We start from the raw sequence: 7086 nt of genomic DNA, 5'->3' as shown, positions 1-7086 counted from the left end.
ATTAAGTGCACATCTTTTCATAGCGAGATAACGAGAAATGTAGATCTTTTCAAAATCAGATGGTGAGGAACATGGGAGGAAAGACTACTTAAGGGCACAGAAAGAATTAAAAATAAAATAGAATATTTTCCAAATTTCCTTTTTTTTAAAAGGATTTCACGCCCAAAAGTTTTAAAAGGAGAAAGACATAGGGGTTTTAACAAATATTTTCAAAGGCTAACAAATCTAGATGACCATAGACCAAAAACCCTATTCACCATTAATGGATACAATCTAAATTTTTATACCTAGACAAGGGAAAATTTATCACGCAAAAAATTAGACCAACAAACATAAAAACATCTTTTGCTATTTAATGTTGTTTGATGTTATATGTCCTTCAAAATTTATAGTATTCTTTGTTGCAAAGCAAGAAGGGATGTGTTATTCTTGTGTATAATACATTATTACTTGAACATAAGTTTTTTTTATTTTTACATAAATGTGTCATATGTGATGTTGAATTTTTCAATTTGAATTTGTTGTCCATGTTAGTTCTTGTCGACAACAGGATACTATTAGTTCCTACCGATGGCAGGATATTATTGTAATCATTAAGTGTCATTAAAATGAAGTTAGCTCTTTTAACTAGCCAATAGAAATAAAGAATTTTAATATGCTTCAACTTTTTTACAAAGTTGATTTATTTTCTACATTTATTGTTTTATATATATATATATATATATATATATATATATATATATATATATATATATATATATATATATATATATATATATATATATATATATATATATATATATATATATATAATGTTTATTTAGAAAATCACTAGTTATTAAGAAAAATGGTAAGGAGAAAAATAATTATCCTCATTCAAATATTAGAGAAAAATTGAATCAAGACCATTAATAATACAAAATATTATAATATCATTAAAATCAAGAGGAAGCATCTAGAAGGATGCGTCTAGAATACTTGAAGCAAAGACACAATGTTGTATACTAGGGGATTTTCAACATGATATAAGATAACAAACCTGCATGCCTACCTACCCTACCAATCTGCAAAAATACTACTTACAACCCCAAGAAGCAATCAACGATGAGCAATTTAAAAAATGGTAACAATAACATCAAACAATGTGTGCTTTTAGCCATGTGGTCCATGCCCAAAAATTTTCCTTCCTCTTACGCAGCCTCCCCATGCTTGTCAAAGCTTGAAATAAAATCTATTTAGAAATACTAGTATGTGTACCCCTTGAAACCACAAAAAATCTATGAAAAACACCAACAATTATGTAAAAATATTGTAGCCCTTGTCACATTTGAGCAACACAATTTGTGACACCAATTATGCCCCTTTGAAGTGTCATGAGAGCATCCCTAAAAAAATAAAAAATAAAAATTCTAGTAATGATTAAAGGTAAATAAATCCTTTATAGACATTGAGAAGGAGAATGGACCTCATAAGATGAACACCCATGGTCGACAATTACAATGTACATGGTAGCCTAAATAGCAATAACTTGTCTCAATTCACCCTAAAGTTTTTTCATTTCTAATTCCATTCACTTCACCTTCTCATCTACAACTCCCAACCTTCTCCCTCTCCTTCCTTTTCATAGACTTCATCACAAGAGTTACCTCATGATAGCTCACTGCTAGAGAACTCGCTCATAGCTATTGATCAGCACTCTCACCACTATGGGCTCTGCACAATGTCTATCCACTTAAGCATACTCTCTGTAGACTTTCGAATAATTTTCTTTCTTTCTTTAGAAAATGCTTCATCAAAATTTACATCATTTTTCTCCATTATTACCTGATACAATTTCAGAAATATTCATTTGAAGTACTTCTTCAATAACTTTATCATGGAGCTTTGTTGCAGGATTCAAGTCTTCTTGGTCAGAAATAATAATATTTTAGCTCGAACAAATTCTCTTAACCTCTCATTACTAATAAGAATATTATTTTTTTTAGAAACAATAGTCCACCAAGATAACTGATGGGGGGGTGAATCAATTATCCAACAATTAAAACATTTATCTTCAATAAAAAAAACTTAACCATTCAACCAAACTAAACAATAGCTATACAAAGATGTACATAGACAATTACACTGGATATGTTGACTAGGGAAACCCTTGATCAAAGGGAAAACCCCAGTGGGAATGATGCTCACAAGATGATGTACTAATATAAATATTTCTTATTAGAGGATAGACCCTATTAGGATTCTATTACAACATTTGGTACAATGAGTCCCTATTAGGAGGTTTTGAGTCCCTATTAGGAGTTGTGGTATAATGTATGCAAGAAGAGCCCACTGCCCAAACATGCAATTTCAACTACAAGAGCTCACTGCTCAAACAAGTAATTAATTGGTATCTTCTTCTTTCCTTTGTACTTTCCTCTATCTCATCAACTAGACCAAATGTTGTCAAACCTTGTAGACTAGGTCACAAACCTTGAATCCAAATACTAAACCTTAGATCACTCAGCAAAACCTTCGTAACGAAGTTTCCTTCACTTCTACACTACTCTTCTCAAATTCACATTCCATACTCTTTGCTACTTTTTGAGCATTCACAATTCGCATCTTCGATATCCACATACATAATGATAAAGGAAAATGTCCTTCCTTTATACTAAGTGTATAAAACAATTCCCTAAGTTAGTTGTTAGTCCTTCTCAATTAGTTATTATAGGACCTCACTAAGAACACATTACACTTAGCGATAACTTTAATATTTTTCTTTTTCAACTTGAATAACTTTCCATACACACAATATTATGACGAGCAAGCTTAGCCATGTCATCCTCAACATGTCTTCTCCATGTCCTCAACCTCAATCTTCAAGATATTAACTCTACTAAGAGATATAACAAGTTTACCAGAACATGCCTCTGTAAACTCTATCTCAAAACAGACATCACCAAAACTTACATAACTTATTCTAGACTTCTCCTTTATGCTTCTGATGTTAACTACATATACCAAATACTCCAAAGTATCTCTCATAACCTCGATTGGTTATTTTGCTCAACTAATCATTTGTGTCAACTTAATCTTTTCGTTGTTCTTCTATCAAATATTATAGAAGACATCAAACATGTTATGTTGACATCAATGACAAACTCAATCATGAATGTAACATATCATCAAACCAATCTTCCAACAATCTTTCTAATCTTTCGACAATCTCCCCCTTTGGCATTGATGGCAACATAGATGAAAAACATATGGTTCCAAGAATACCAACAAAAGATAGACAGTCTTCAAATCCTCTTCATCAATCATACTCCCCCATTGATATACCTCAATGTGCTCTATACTAAACTGTTATTTCAAATTCATGCCAAACTCTCCCTCGTGCTTTTGTTGAACATCTTCTCAGCATAATTTTTTTCATGCCAATCTCTCCCCCATTGACATCAATGTCAAAGGTTTCTGCAACCAACATCTCTTCATCAAAATCTACAACAACTAATACTTATTCAACTCGAGTGTCAAAAGACACTATTCAAAACATCATCAACAAGAGTCCTAGATGACTATGTCCATCATAGATACTCCCTATACTGGAAGCATCAGCATCTAGTCCAAAAAAAAATGGTGCTTTGTTACCCTAGACTGATGCACTCTTGCATCTTCTACTCTGATGCGGGAAGGGGCATAACCCCAAGGATACCTCATAAATACTCAAAAATCTCTTTGAGAAGAGGCTTAGTGAATATATTTGCAATCTTCTCTTTAGTGCTCACATACTCTCAATCTGATTTCCTTTTCTGTAACTTTTTCTCTCAAGATATAATACTTTATAGAAATGTGCTTAGTCCTTGAATCCAATACTGGATTCTTAGACATATTTACCATGCTTGTGTCGTCATAATGTGTAACAATAGGTTAACTAATTTCTATCCTTATATCCTTCAGCATCTGCATCATCCAAATTACTTGATTGTAATTATTTGTTGTTGCAACATACTATACTTTTGTTGTACTTTGAGATGTACAACTTTCTTCTTTCTTAACCAAGTTCAACCAATCTTCCTCCAAGAAAGAAAGCTCCTCCATTGATGCGCTTTCTGTCATCCATACTACCTGCCCAATCTACATTAGTATAAGCACTTAGAGAAAAATCATTAGACTTGTCATACCACAATCCATATTTTGAAGTTCCCTTTAGATATCTAAATATCCTTTTCACTGTTGCATAATGTGCTTCTCTAAGATCAGCCTAGAATCATGCAACAATTCCAACTGCATTTGCTATATCCAACCTTGTGAGTTAGATATTGCAAACCTCCAATCATAGATATGTACTTCTTCTGTTTAATAGTAGGTGTTTCATCCTTAGTAGATAACTTGTGTCTAGTTACCATAGGTGTTTACATGTTTCCAAACCAAACCTTTTCAATAAATCCTTCAAGTACTCAATCTGAGAAATAAAGATTCCTTCTTTATTCTGTACTATCTGCAATCCAAGGAAATATTTCATCTCTCTTATCATACTCATTTCAAATTCTTTCTTCATTTCTTCTAAAAATTTCTCACTTTCTTCATTATTACCTCCAAATATGATATCATCAACAAATATTACCAAAATCATCAAACCATCATTAGTTTCTTTCCAATATAGATTATTATCTACCATACCTTTTCTGTATTTGAGCTTTGACAAATGCTTGTCCAAACCTTGCATACTAGGTTCTAGGAGCTTGCTTCAATCCATACAATACTTTCCTCAATCTACACACTATGTCCTTGTCATCTATCAAAGGACATCCTTCAAGCTACTCAATGTATACCTCTTCTTCAAGTTCTCCATTTAGAAATGTTGACTTGACATCCATCTGGTATACTTTGAATTTCTTCTACGCTGCATAGGCTAAGAATAATCTTACAACTTCTATTCTAGCCAATTAGAGCATAAGTATCCTCATAATATATTAATTCTTGTTCTAAGTAACCTTTACATACTAGTCTTGATTTATTTCTTACAACTTCTCCTTGCTTATTCATCTTGTTCCTGAATACCCATTTAGTTCCTATCACATTCTTATTTGCTAGTCTAGGGACCAATTCCCATGTCTCATTCTTTACTATTTGATCCAATTCCTTTTTTAGAGCATGAGTATCCTCGTAATATATTCCTTCTTGTTGTGAGTAACCTTTACATACTAGTCTTGATTTGTTTCTTACAACTTCTCCTTGCTCATTCATCTTGTTCCTGAATACCCATTTAGTTCCTATCACATTCTTATTTGTTGGTCTAGGGACCAATTCCCATGTCTCATTCTTTACTATTTGATCCAATTCCTCTTTCATAGCTTGCTTCCAATAATCATCTTTACATGCTTCATCTGCATTCTTCAGCTCAACTTGAGATATCAAGCATAGTTCTTCATTCACTCTACTTCTTGTCATCACGTCTTTGTCTTTGTTTTCAATGATTTGTTCGGATGGGTGATTCTTTACCATGTTCTTTCCTGAAGTAGGAGTTTTTATCTCAACTCTTGGTTCTATTGAAGGTTCTGAGCTTTGTTTCTACCTTTGCTCTCCTTCATTCTACAAATCATTGTAAGTCTTAAGAAATACCTCATCATTCCTTGGCTTAGTAACAACATCATCATCTAAATTTTAATCAATTATTCTCTCTTGTACTCTAAATTTCTCATCAATTATCACATTGCACTTTCCATAATAGTCACTAAAGTTGTTTCTTCGGATACATGCTTTTCATTAACCAATATAAACTCATTAACACATTCTTTCAAGGATCTTTCCATATTTTCTCTAAATTCCTCAACTTTATCAGAAAGTAGATTCGTCCTAGCTTTTCTCAATCTCTTAGGACATTTACTTGAAAAATAACCAAACTCTTTACATGTCCAACAAACAAAAAATTGCATACCTTCAGGTTCTCTCTTTGTAAGCAGATCAATACCTTCCTTTATCTTTATGTTGTCTTCTATTCTAGATTTATCCTCACTTGTGCTACGATTCCCTTGCATAAAATAGAAGGATTCTAGATCTGTAAACTCAATACTCTACTCTTTACACAAATCTGATAACTCACCATGAATTTCCATAACTTGTGTGTCAAAATTTCTTTTGTTAGATGTAGGACTATCTTCTCTAAATATGTTCACCATGGATCTCCCAATGTTGTTAAACTCTTTCTTCAAGGACCTGATGCTCTAATGTTAATTACTAGAAACAATAGTCCACTAGGATAACTGAGAGGGTGGGGGGTTGAATTAGTTATCTAACAATTAAAACATTTATCTTCAATAAACAAACTTAACCATTCAACCAAAGTAAGTAGCAACCATACATAGATGCACATAGACAATTACACCAGATATGTTGACTAGGGAAACCCTTCATCCGAAGGATGATGCCCACATGATGATGTACTAATATAAATATTCCTTGTTAGAGGATAGACCCTATTAGGAATTTGTTACAACATTTAGTACAATGAGTCCCTATTAGGAGATTTTGTGTAGTGCCTACCCTTAGTTAACTTTTGTGATTTTATTGTAAAACTCTTTTAGGCCAATTTATGTTTATTCTTAATGATTAGTAACATTGTTTTCATACTCAATTTATTTTATGATGAGACTACTTTGGTACTATTTACCTCATGTATGCATGATTATACTTTGATGATGATTATTTATAGTGATTTTAGTTATTTAATGGTGTTAGTTAGTTGGATTATTTATATGTGTTTTCTTGCATACTTACATGCATATGTATGGTGTACATGTATGTTTTCTTTATATATGACATTTCTGATGTGGTTAAGGAAGGGAGTTGTAGTCACCTACCAGTCAAAATCTACATGATGTAGCACTTCTTTCCATTGCCTATTTAATTTAGAATATATGTGTTTGTACGTGCATGGATTTTATGTAGATTGTAGGTACCAAGTATTGACTTCCCTGAATTTCCAAGATGAGTGTACCCTATCGCAATATCTCAATGGTAAGATAGGGGAGATAAATTTTTGAGTCCAAATCCTAACCTTTAAACCAATTGTCCTAGAAAAATTAGGACAAGTATCTAAGA

Source organism: Cupressus sempervirens, chromosome 10, assembly GCF_028749045.1.
Source record: "Cupressus sempervirens isolate cs-2001-9-10 chromosome 10, ASM2874904v1, whole genome shotgun sequence".
Taxonomy (NCBI): Eukaryota; Viridiplantae; Streptophyta; class Pinopsida; order Cupressales; family Cupressaceae; genus Cupressus; species Cupressus sempervirens.
This window is presented reverse-complemented; position numbering follows the sequence as displayed.